The 13,788-nt window shown below is 37.6% G+C and overlaps 1 long non-coding RNA gene across 1 annotated transcript; it reads left to right on the top strand.

The window, feature by feature from the left end:
• The first annotated feature begins 12,673 nt into the window (after positions 1 to 12,673).
• Positions 12,674 to 12,912, top strand: LOC110674770. The gene is made up of 2 exons (XR_002499178.1): positions 12,674 to 12,764; positions 12,828 to 12,912. It is a non-coding gene; the product is annotated as an uncharacterized LOC110674770 (long non-coding RNA).
• Positions 12,913 to 13,788: the final 876 nt, after the last annotated feature.

Raw genomic sequence — 13,788 nt, 5'->3', positions numbered from 1 at the left:
TGAGGACATCCCTTCGTAGATCTTATAGATATTTGCGCACCTCCTAGATCAGCAGAAATTGTGCGACCCTTGAGCATGGTCATAACCCATTCGATAACACTTTTATCCAAGCCCCTTGCTTCCATGGCTGAACTCATAGAGCTATAGGATGCATTATCGAATGCTCCTTCAATATCGAGAAAAGCAACCACGGCTATTTCTTTGGCTTCAAGAGATTTCTCGATTTTATTTACCAGCGACTGCAGCGCCGTAATGGTAGATTTACCTGATTGATACGCAAATTGGTATTTACAAAGAGGCATTTCTATTAAACTTGTTGACTTGATGAAGTCATCAATTATTTTTTCCATTGTCTTTAAAAGAACAGAGGAAAGGCTTATAGGTCTAAAGGCTTTGGGAGTTGTTTTATCCTTTCTTCCAGCTTTTGGAATGAAGACAACTCGAACCTTTTGCCACGCTTTTGGAATATATGAAAGCGCAACACTTGCTTTGAATATTTCGGTTAAGAGCGGACAAAGCGTCTCTTTTCCTTGTTGCAGTAAGGCTGGGAAAATATCATCTTTCCCGGCAGATTTGAAAGGCTGAAAAGAACTCAATGCCCATTCGACCCTCGAAGGCGTGAAGATTTCACAAGCTTTCTGATAGGCATTTATCGACCATACATGTCTTGCCTCATCTAAGACCTGTTCTTCATCCGAATATGGGATCGATTCAGGGAAATGAGTTCTCATCATTACTTCCAGTGTTTCAGAAGAGTCAACAGTATAACTGCCGTCTTCTTTTTTAAGGCAACCTAGACCATTTGAATGGTCTTTTGAAAGGACTTTGTGCAGCCTTGCAGCTGCAGGAGCGTTGTTGATGGTTTCACATACCCGTCTCCAGTCCTTACGTTTGGCGTGCCTTAGTTCTCTGTTGTATTCTGTTAGGGCTTTTTTGTATTCAACCCAATCTAAAGTGATCTTTGCTCTATTGAACAACCGCCTGGATTTCTTCCTCAATCCTGCCAGCTTGTCATTCCACCAAGGCACATCCCTGTTAGATGACCTTTGTTGAATAGGACAGCTAGCATGATAAGATGAGACCATTTGGTCAATGATCCCATCAGAGGCATTTTCCAGTTGTGAAACAGTCGTGAACTGTTCACCGTTATACGAATTCTTATTCGTTAAATGAAAACGATAGAGATCCCAATTGGTTTTCTTCGGGTTTCTATAGCTTTCTGTTATTTCTGATCCAGCTTTAAAATCGAACCGGATTTGTTTATGATCTGACAATGATTTTTCATCAGAAACATGCCAGTTCACAATCTTCTCCGATAACAAGTCGCTACAGATCGTGAGATCAAGAACCTCTTGTCGGATAGAGTTTACAAAAGTAGGAGAATCACCTCTATTACATATGTCTATGTTGTTAGACGACATGTAGTTTAAAAGATCTTCTCCTCTTTTATTAATATCGGTGCTGCTCCAAATTGTATGATGGGCATTTGCATCGCACCCTATTATAAATTGGGCATTAATTTTCTTACAGTAGTTGACAAAATGAACGACAGAGCATGGAGGCACATCTTCAACATCTCCAGGAAAGTAAGCAGAAGCAATACATACCTCCGTTTTCCCACGGATAGTTGGCACCTCTACTTTGATCGCAACAATGTCTCTACGGATAAATTCTGTGATTGGGACAAATTTTGTGTCCCTATTTACAAGAATAGCCGTCCGTGGTTTGGACTGAGTTTCGTCGTACAAAACTCTACAACTGCTCGAAGGGCAACCAAGTACCCTTCCATTATTTACCCAGGGCTCTTGAATTAGTCCCACATTGATATTTTCCTTGGTGAACCTTCTGCTGAGCACTGCTGATGCGCCCTTTGCATGATGAAGGTTCACCTGGATAATTTTGATTCGATTCATATTACATTAACATGCTCCCACTCGTATCAAGCCTCTGATTTGAGGCTAAATATGAGTAGCCGATTATTTCGGAGAAGTACAAGGTCAACTGCGCCATTGCTCCGGGTAGCACAGTAAGGGCATAATACTGTGGAGGGTGCCCTGGTACTCCACAGGCACCGTTCACGGTTAGGTTTTTTTTGACCCCCCTAACCATTCATTCCTAGGCACGGTATGCTTTTAGCCGCATGACACCATGAATTAGGGGCCACCTGTATGATGGACTTATACCACCGGAACAGGCAATCCGTAGTGTTATTTCTAGCCTTGTTGCAATCGGCTACCGACACTACACGGCTATCTAGGCTATTCGAATATAGAAGCTGATATTGAGGATCAACTTCCATTGAGGCCGTATAGCCGTAATTTTAGCATTAGCATTAGCATTAAGCAATTCGCACAAATTCGAAGGTGGTACAGTCCTAAATCGTTGTATGAGGGTTTTCCTCCTCCCCGTCCGTTACCAAAGTCAAAGATTTGGGACTAACTCTTGACTTTTAGACAAGATTGAAGCATCCTCCAACAGTTGAGAGCTGTCCTGGCCACGTCCTTGCGAATGCTGAGGAATGGGAAGTAATGATTAATTGAACACCTACTTGAGAAAGATGCAGAGAACTCTGTGACCTCTCATAGGTGTTATGGGATATTGTGGAATGTTAATGGGATGTGAACGACCATTGGATACGTTTGGCAGACCTTCTGGCACCTATGAATAATATTTTGGCATTGGTTCATATTGGAACAAGCTCACCAAATTCTGCAGCAAAACGTAGTTCAGCAAAACGCGTGAATAAAAAATTTAATGCGAAAATAAAAACAAAACCGCATGCTTGGGCTTCTGAATTGCACTGCCCAGCAAAACGCGAAAACCGAACACCAGGGGTGATTCAAAAGTGAATTCCATGCTAATTTGCTAATATTTTGAAAATAGTTCCAGGCCACGAAAAAATGTGAAACTTTGGAGTCTCGCTCAATTTTTAACGTAGATTCAGAATATGTAAGAGGCTGGATAGATACCCCTAAACAAACCAATTTCGAGTTGATACCGTGAAGAGTCATCAAATGATAAACACTTTCGGTCAACTTACTGATATTTGTAAGATTGTTCTAGAAAATAAAAAAAAAACAAGTGTTGTTACATTGCTACAAGTAACCGCATAACAGTCACAATAAGATTATACATGAGCCTCGTAATGTAGTAGAAATGAAACTCATATCAACATTTTTTTGTGACTCTTCACCTAATATTGGGTATGAGCTGCACAAAATGTCATCCTCCAATAAGCACTTTTGAGTCTCTAGTAATTTTTAGAAGTTTTAGTTTTTTTTTCATACTGCCATAAAATACACACTTCGTATTCCATTTAATGCCTACTTTTGTCGAATGTTACACACATGCAGTTATCGAAAGTCTACATATTAAGTAAATTTAGAATGTAGAGAACCGCAGTAATTTCAAATCATTAACAATTATCTGTTCGGGATGAGACAAAAAGATGGCGCATTGTAGATAATTTTTACGAGATGAACATTACCTTGATATAGGTTATTACTCTAAATTTCTGATTTCAAATACATGAACTACGGTAAACAAACTCATGTTTATGAGAAACTTACTGGCAAAAGTCCTATGAAAATTTTGAAATAGAAATGCAAAACGAATTACTTGAAGCATTTCTTATTAAATCTGTGGAACAATTCGAGGGAAAATTCTGAAAAAAAAACCCTGAATGAATTCATAGTTTAAACGCTAAATTGGTGGCAGAATTTCTAAAAAAAAACTTTTTTTTTCTAAATAAACAACAATAACTCCAAAACACAACTGATTATTGACGAATTTGAGATAAACCGAATTAGATGAATGTCGTGCATAAAGCATTAGAAAACGATTCTATGCATAATTGAAATATTCATATTCCAACTGATCGTTTCAATAAATGAATTAGGTTTTGAGAACACTCATATCACTCAGTGGCGACTCGTAACCACATGTTTTATCTGATCTACGGTCCTGAAAATGACTAATTTTGCATACTTAGATTATAAAGCAAACAGTAAACGATAGAAATCGCTTATTTATTATTGAATAGGTGGATTTGATGCTAGGAAATAGTCACTGATATCACTTGTAATCAATTATTATTTCCCTACAATGTTCATGCATTCACTATACCGTGACCTGCTCTAATTCCGTGTGTTGCCTAATACCGTGTATTTGGGAATTATGTGGATTTCTAGCTTATTATATTATTTATTTTTCTAAATGATTGTCACAAACGTTAGCACATTAAGTAGTATTTAGAAAGCCATGACAAACTTGAACTAAAGTTGCACACACAAACAAACAAAAATAATGTTAGAATGTAATCGCCTGGTGCCAATACACGGTATTAGGGCACGGTTGCTTATGTGTTCCAAATACCGTGTTTTAGTTATAATTCCAAAATGGTGAAGTGAAATATATATTTTATTTCCCGAATCAATCATGCAAACCTCAATACGTTGTTCGATACAAAATTTTATTTTTGATGCGCTTCGTTCGTTCAATTGAGAGATGTTTCAAAATGTGATCCGGCAGTCGGGGTCAGATGCACGGTATTTGGAACACTGGTATGTTTAACAACATCAACTGTTACTATGGTAAACATTTTCAAAATGGTTCAAATCATATTTTTTATGCAAAGTATATAAAACGGTCTACTATATAAAACATGAAAGACTCAAAAATAATCATACGTTATTTTTATCTGATCGTTTGAAACTTGAGTTTTTTTAACCTCACGGTAATAGTGGTTATCACGCCCAATGGTATGAGTGCCCTAGTGTAGATGTAGTTGTAAACCTTAGAGGAAAACAATATACACTCAGTCTAGAAAAACACCCAGAAACCGGGTGTAAATATTTCAAATTGGGTAATATTTCCATATGCATTTTGATGAGTCTGGAAAGTGTGTGCAAGTTTCTTTGAGGAAAACAAAAACAAACTGTGTATGACGAGCGTATGCTAGTCTACGTGTGTTCAAATGTCACTAAGCTCTATAGAGCATGTCACGGTAGAAACATGTTTTATGTATAGAAAAAGTTGACCAAAGTCGTATGAAAAACCAAGAATTAACCATTTCTTTCCCACAGCTTTGTTCGACAATTTAACTATCAAAATGCATTTCTAAAAAAGTGCTTGAACAAAAGCTGTTGCAAATAAGCAATATTATTCAAAATCACAATAAAAAAATTTGATTGTTTTTTTTCAATAGTTAGACCCTTAGGTCACTTATTTCGATGTTTGATAAGACAAATGAGCGTATAAATTTATTCCAATCATTATTGAGCTACTCGTACCAATTCGGTTTAGCTAGCGTTCGTTGAAAATCGGTGGATCACCTGTGCTACCATGGGAAAGAGATGAGAGAATGGATAAATGTATAGTTTATTTGTTGGCATTCATAATATACTTTCTGAAATGATTTCCAGCAAAATTAGTACTCGCTTTAGGTTCTGTACGAGTTTCTGACAAATTCTTTCAATTTTTTGGATGTTATTTCTAACCGTCACTGGCTTATTCCTGGATGAGTTTTGATGATGTTATTCCATTAGGCAAGTTCAGGGTTCCTTCCATAGCCGTAGACTACTGCAGAAAGATCACTGGTAATTTATTCAGCAAGTCAATGGTCCTGATTATTGTCAAAATTTATCAAAATATTTCGGACAAATATTCATCCCTAAGTCGTTTTCTAAGTTTTGACAGAATTTTTCATTAGAAAATTTTTACATTTTCCATTGGAAATGTCTACCAAATATTCACCAGAATTCTTCCAGAAAGTTAGCCGGGAGTTTCTATTTTTCTTTAGTCAAGAATCTTGACACATTGATTTCAAATTTACACTATTGTTGCCTTTATAATAACAAATATTTATTTCTTTCAGTTTATGATTGAAAAGCTAACCTGCCTTTAATTTCATAATCATCAGTTCACTAAAAAGTGACTTTAGTGACCATTTTCCTGAAAAAAGTGACTTTAGTGACTTTTTATTGAAAATAGTGACTTTTTAGTGACCAGGTCGAAAAAAGTGACCAAGTCACTAAAAAGTGACTTGCTACCAGCCCTGTTCAATTATGCGTAGAAATACAGTAGTGGGACAGTTATGCGTAGAAATTCAACAATGGGACAAATCGACTTGGCTTGCTTTTCATTGAGTTTCCGAACAAAGTTAATTTTTGGTAGGGAGACCCACGGCTTCGGCACCATTCGACTATTATCGGCAACCAAATTTCAAACGCCAAATACACAGTATTTTCCTATCAAAACACATCAATGAAAACATTCAGATGATTCTTTGTTCTGTCCGCTTCCCGCTGACGAGATTTTCAATACTGAACAAACAATACCGCCAGAGATGTCATCAATTCAAATGACCACGCCTCAAAATGCGACTGATTCGGAGCTGCCGAAGAGATTCACCAGCAGTTCTTATGGGAAAGATGCCGAAGAGAATGAGGCTGCCGACAATAGTCACACTGACAAGAGATGTTCGCAGCGTTGAAAAAACGTTTCTAGACGCATTTTGACAAATCTGTCGGTGTGAATCGATCAGCTAATCTACGATGACGTCACGCTGCAACTTCCTGCGGGAAGAAAACCATTACTGCGGGCCGTGTTTACAAAAAATGAACGATTTCGTTGTACATTCATCCACTTCGTGTTCATCCTGTGAACATTCGTTGTCCGGATGTTGGTCCGGATGTCATTTAATGTAAACATTGCCCGCATTTAGAGCAGAAAAGGAAAAGAAAGTCGAGGATAAAAGAAGACCATGGATAAGTCCATAGAGGATTGAGCAACGCATAAATGCAAATAGACAAACAAGAAATTTGTCAGCTGTTGTCCGAGAAAATTACAGAAGAAGCGCGGCATCTGCTTAGCCTGCCGAGAATACGTAAGTTTCCCTAAGTGTTTTCTAAAATTATACGTTAAAATAAACTGTTTGATAACAAAAAGTCAAAATGCACAAAAAGTAACATGGAACAATAGGGTCCTAAAGCCCTGTCCCAATTTTAGTGCCAAACGCTTAAGTTTAGGCCAAAAACACATGTTTACTCAATTTTCTAATGTTTTCCGTTGGTTTAAGCCCAAAAAACATTTTTTTAGATTTGGTCACATCCTTTGGCTTAAACTCAGATTTTGGGTGTATTTTGTTTTCCGTGTCCCTTACGAAATGTCAGATAGGAACAACCCCAGTGGTCGAACTAAAACCCCTGTGGTGTTTTTGTCGACTAAGCGAACGTCAAACATGATCAAAAGTGTCAAGGTTGATTTATGGACCAAATTTTTAAATTAAAGTTTAAACATGTTATAGCCATTATTTGAGCGGGAAAAATTGCTAAAGTAGTTACAATAACATGCTTTTTCGTGTTGTTAAATAAAAACAAGATTTCATTAAACATTTTAGGACCCAATTATGCGTATAACGGCAGTACTGGTAGTTAGCTTCAGAGGTTTCTACTCATGCTTTGCGATTGTTGAAATGAATGGAATAATTGAAATTTGAGTAAATATCATGGGAAAACGAGGTCAGCTTTGATATTTCGAAAGGCATTTTGAGATTTCCGTAGAAATCTCAGTACTGGAATCTTGAAAATTGGACTTTACAATTGCTGTTATCTCAGGTTTCCTTCATAGGATACAGATTTCTAGCTAAAATTCCAAAATTCTCAGAAAAATCCTTGTTGTCAAATCATTATAAAATTCACATGCACAAAAAGGGAATGGTTATCGCAAATTTTCAAATCGTGTTAAGTCTCATAACCTACATGGATTTGTGTTCATGATCGATTACGCGATGCATAGCGGGAATGTAATAATATTCATATTTTCACATGATTTGTCGTCAAGCGTCAAATTTGGCATACCATGCCCACACAGTTACGGATCACCCACAGTGACGGATCACTTTGGCGTTCAACATCGGATAACTCGCTCAAAACATAAACGTTGACGTCAAACATATTTTTTCCATGTTATACTATTTGTTTTCTAGCATTTGTAAAGGTAAGCACAACATTCAACCGCTTAATAACGGTGTATTTGACAAATGTTTAGTTTAGTTGGTACCACACAGCTATCATTATATGGTCGTTTTCTGTAAAAAGTGCCGTCAGCATTCATAAGCTCCCACAAGTGGTAAAATTCATATGTTATACAGTACTGACCCGATTTTGTCAGCCCCCGATTTTGTCTACCCCCGATTTTGTCAGCTTTTCGACCCGATTAGGCTGACAACTATTTTAAATTTGTCAAAAAATTGTTATCGTCATGTTTTACCACGTTTACATTAGCTGTGTTCAACGAGCTGCTCGAACTTGGTTGCAACCACTTGCGAGTCAGCTTTTGGTGTTCATTGAGCCACTCCAACCTACTTCGAGTCGCTCGGGTTTGTGTTCATTGAGCCGAGTCCAACCAACTCCGAGTCGCTCGAAACAGGTTGGAAGCTAGAGTCCGAGCTAGTTCAACCAGCTCGCAGTAGCTCGTGTTTTTGACGTTTAAAAACGTAAACATTGAGAAAAAAAAGCGAAATTCCGAAGCGATACGGATTGTTAAGTGCGCGATTTTTTTTTCACGTGGAATTCCGGTAAATTAGTAAAAAGAGTAAAAAGAGCGTTCATTGAGAAAGCAGCTTGGAGTTGCTCGAAGTAGCTTTGACAGTTATTTGTTGACAAAAAATACGAGCTAGTACAACCAACCCCGAGCAAGTTCGATCAAAGTCATTGAACACAGCTATTAATATTAAGGATGATGTTTGATGTCATGCACGCATGGGCGTAGCCAGAGGGGGCAATGGCAATGCTTTTTATTAAGTGTTAAAAATCGATATTATCAATATAAGGGAGGGGGGAGCCCCTGATAAAAAAAACTGGCTACGCCCATGTCCATCGCCCTCCTAAAAGTCCATGTAACCATGTAACACGTCAAATTTTGAAAAACAGGACAAAATAAAATGACCCGATTTTGTCAGGTTCCCCATTTTGTCAGCCTAAAATTCATCGAGGAGCTGACAAAATCGGGTCCTTACTGTAGCATAAAATATGCTCGTTCGCTTCGATTTAGTGTGAATTCTCGCGTAACTTTTCAAAACGTCCTAAGTAACAAATGTAAACAAAACGAGATTATCATTGCAAATCATTTGCGTTGCACCAATTAGCAGCACACTAGAACACTCGTTCTGATATATTAACAACAAATTAATCTATTAAAAGCTTAACAAAACGACCAATGTTCAAAACTGCATCGCTTTTAATCAATTGTTACATTGGACCTTTGATCAGAGAAGCAACCACATGTCCTATGTAACATTTATGAATAAACACGATTCTAATGTTACATTGGACATTCCTGAATAAAGCTTTGGAATGGAGTTTAAAAGGTAGAATGATTTGTAGAAGCGTGTCTGAGACACTACTTAGATGTAAAGAATGCCATAATAACTGCTTCTCAATCATTTCAGTTGATATTTTCAGAGTCGCACTGCCTCGCAAAATTGAAAACGCTCAAGTGACAAAAAGAGAATGAGTTACACAAAACTGTATAATGGTCTTTTTGCCAAACCATGTTTTACCGTTTCGCTGGATTGGATCAGCTGCAACTTCTCTTTTCATATTATTAGCGCATTGCGTGCATATAGGGGAATGATATTGAGCACAAGATTGAGCATCATGATGTCATTGTATCAATCTGATTCAGATGCATGGTCGATCAAGCATATAAATATGCTTCCCGGCAGCAACACGAGCAACGTACATGCGCGACTTGCTCACACATATTTGCAGAGCGATCAATCACCGAAGAGAGGAGAAGCTGTATGTATTTGTTACGCGTGGGCTCCTTTCTCGAGTTCCTACAACAAGATGGACGGCGTCGTCATCGTCATCAACCCCACCGCAATTTCTTGTTTCAACCGACGGCTGGTGCTGATTGCAACACAGCCGTCACCACCACCACGTCAGGCAGTAGGAAACTCACACATGATCATGTGGGCGAAACCATCATTAAAACGGGCGGGGGGGTTTGTGTGGTAATTTGAGGGAGAATCAGGGAGAGAGCAAAATGTCCTACATACAGCTCAACGTTTCCCCTCCTTCTGTTGTTACATAGGACACATAGACGGAGGGGAAGAAGACACTTAGTGACGTCGTGGGATTGAATGAATCAAAACAAAGCACAGCTGGTGTCTCCGATTAGCACACCGCAACAAAATGTCGATATTTTCAGAGTCGCTCTGCCGCAATATTGAATACGCTCAAATAACAAAAAGAGAACGAGGTACACAAAACTGTATATTGGTCTTTTTGCCAAATCATGTTTTAGGCTTACGCTGGATTGGATCAGCATTCGCTCAGCTGCCAGTTCTCTTTTCATGTTATCAGCATATTGAGTGCAGGGGGGGGGGAATGATATTCAGCATCATGATCTTATTGTATCAATCCGATTCAGATCCATGGTCGGCATATACATATGCTTCACGGCAGCAACACGAGCAACGTGCATGCGCGACTTGCGCACATATATTTTCAGAGCAATCATTCACCGAAGAGCGGAGAAGCTGTATGTATTTGTTTGGCATTGGTTTCCTACAACACAATCGACGGCGCCGTCATCGTCATCATTTCCCTCCGCTATTTCTTGTTTGCGCCGACGGCTGGTGCCGAATGCAACACAGTCGTCACCACCCGTCGTGCAGTGGGTAACTCACACACGAACAAGTGTGGGCGAAACCAGCATTGAAACGGGGGGAATATTGAGAGAGAAACAGCGAGCAAGGAAAAAGTCCCAAATACAGCTTAAGGTTTCCCCTCCTTCTGTTGTTACATAGGACACAAAGACGGAGGGGAAAAAGTGACGGCGTGGCATTGAATGAATCAAATTGTTGTTGTTCGTGAGAGACTTTAACCCGAAGGTCATTCGTCCCTTTTTCAAATGAATCAAAACAAAGCACAGCTGGTGCCTGCGATTATCACACCGCAACAAAATGAGCAGTTCAACTTGAATGTTGAAGCAGTTCAACGCATGTTGATACAAAATGAAATAAAACATGCTTGTTGTGTGCTCAAATCAAAATGTCCGATGTTACTATAACTGAAACAAAATGACCGAAATGAATGTCCAATGTAACAATTGTTGAAACAGAACGACCTATGTGATTTATCCTATGTACATATTTTTGGTCAAAACGTCCTATCTGATGTTTTTAGAGATTTCAGTGTAATTTCCAAATAAATTGACAAAATTTCATTTCATACGTTTAACTCTATTACACTGCTTCCCTCTACAAGCAACACAGTGGGGAAAAATTGTTTCATTTTGATACAGTTTCAAAATATATTTTCACAACCTTCAAGCTCGATTTACTCGAAATGTGTGAATTGTTAGATAGGCCGTTTTGAAAAGTTACGCGAGAATTCATCTTTAAAAAACAGTTTTCTTGATTGTTGATTCTAAATAGGTACCGATTATTAGCACTTCTAACTAGTGATCCATAATATGGACCAGGAAATGATTGTTTACCACGGTTATGGATCACTACCAAAGAATGTAGATTTCTACCATTTTAAGCATTGGATTCGACATTTTCAGACAATAGCACTAAGGATAAAACTAATACAACATCAAGGTTGGTAAATTTCATTTTTTAGCAGACAAAAATGGGTGGAAAGCTTGGTGTGGAGCGAAAACAGTTCATGCCTCAGTTACTACAATGCAGTATATCACAAAATAGGACATTTTACACTTGTTTCCAGCTCTAACAATGCTATTTTTTGCAGTAATATGTGACACATTGTTAACTTTCACCAAATCATGCAATACAGAAGCATTGAGTTTAAAATCACTTGATTTTGCGCACTGATCCGTAATATGTCACAATTTGATCCATAATATGGTTTTCAGAAACCGATGCAATTTTTAATTTTTATGTGATCCTATGTAAATATTACACTCAAAACAGTTTACTAACCGAAGTTCCAATTGGGTCCTAAAATTATTGATGAAATCTTGTTTTTATTTAATAACACGAAAGAGCATGTTACTCTAACTACTTTAGCAATTTTTCCCGCTCAAATAATGGCTATATCATGTTTAAACTTTAATTTAAAAATTTGGTCCATAAATGAACCTTGACACTTTTGATCATGTTTGACGTTCGCTTAGTCGACAAAAACACCACAGGGGTTTTAGTTCGACCACTGGGGTTGTTCCTATCTGACATTTCGTAAGGGACACGGAAAACAAAATACACCCAAAATTTGAGTTTAAGCCAAAGGATGTGACAAAATCTAATAAAATGTTTTTTGGGCTTAAACCAACGGAAAACATTAGAAAATTGAGTAAACATGTGTTTTTGGCCTAAAATTACGCGTTTGGCACTAAAATTGGGACAGGGCTTTAGGACCCTATTTGAAACGAATCAATTTGTGCTTTTCAATTACATGTTTACACGGAGAAAATGGAAAACTCTAGTTAGTATAATAAATATTATTTATTTATATTTACACAACTTTATTCATTGTTGCGAATAAATGATATACACTGTAGTAATATATTTTAAGCATTCCTAATCTTTTTGGAAATTTATCATTTTCACTGCATATTGCGTGCCTAATTTCACTCCGGGGACTTAACGAAACCGAATTCGATTCAGACATTTTATTTTTGTGTGGCCTCAAACCCGGTGATCGTGCCTCACAAAACTAATAACTGTTTTCACGAGAAAAACGAAATAATATATTAAATAGTTATTTGGGAGCGAGAATGTGTTGCTATCGGTAAGTTTTCTTTCACTCAGCGGCTCCGTGACTGCTTTTATTGCGACATTTTTGTTCATTTAGAATCCCACCCAAAACTTCCGGCCGTTGGATCTGGAGTGAAATGACGAACATCAGCGGAAAAATTGCCAACGGGATTTTCTGAACTGGTAGAACTAAGCAGATAATGCGAACGGTGCGGAACTACCTCGAGTCCTAGTGAACAGGTATAATAAGTTGCAGCGTTCTCACCGCCTTCATACCATGATAAAAAAAATGAAAGTTTTATAAATAGTGCCGGGATGACGCTCATGTTGCGTCAGCAAAAAGCTATTACAATAAATTACACAGCGTAACAAAAATGACATTTTTGCGTGTCTCAAGGATCAAATTATGTGTCTCTAGTAGATTTGGGATTGCTGAATCTGGTGCCATTCTCAGAAATGTTCCAGCACGTCACAATTTTTAGCTACAGGTCGCCAAAGTTGTATAAAACACTGGTTTTATTAATGTTTACATGAAATTAAAAGTACAATTTATCAAACTTTTTTTAATCTAATCCACCACACATGCAAAATAGGACTTGAACTTTCATTTCAGACATAATTTGATTGAAATAGTGCGATTAAATTTCGATTAAATCGATTTTTTCAACATGCTTGCAGTCTCCATACAAAATTCTTCGTTTCTTCTATATGGCAAAATACAACAATTCTCTAAACCATCAAAAAATAACTTTTCCGTATCGAAAGTATTACAAACTTTAATGATAAGTATTGTTGTACACATAAAGTTTGAATTCTGTGGCAAATTAAGCCAATATATTACCTTACAAGCTGGCAAACTTGCATGCAAGTTGGATGAAATAGTCATTTTTTGCATTTTCAACAGTCGATATCTCAAAAACTAGACGTGCTATGATATTTCTGAAAACGGCAATGTATTCAACAACCCTTAATTAAGTGAATAGCGGTATTTTGGTGCTGGAGACAAAAACGTGTTCCGCAGTGTTATCAAAAAAAAAATATCATTTTGTTTCACTTTT

This window comes from Aedes aegypti, chromosome 1 (assembly GCF_002204515.2).
Source record: "Aedes aegypti strain LVP_AGWG chromosome 1, AaegL5.0 Primary Assembly, whole genome shotgun sequence".
NCBI lineage: Eukaryota > Metazoa > Arthropoda > Insecta > Diptera > Culicidae > Aedes > Aedes aegypti.
The sequence above is the reverse complement of the archived record's forward strand: the minus strand, read 5'-3'. Positions and strand labels throughout refer to the sequence as shown.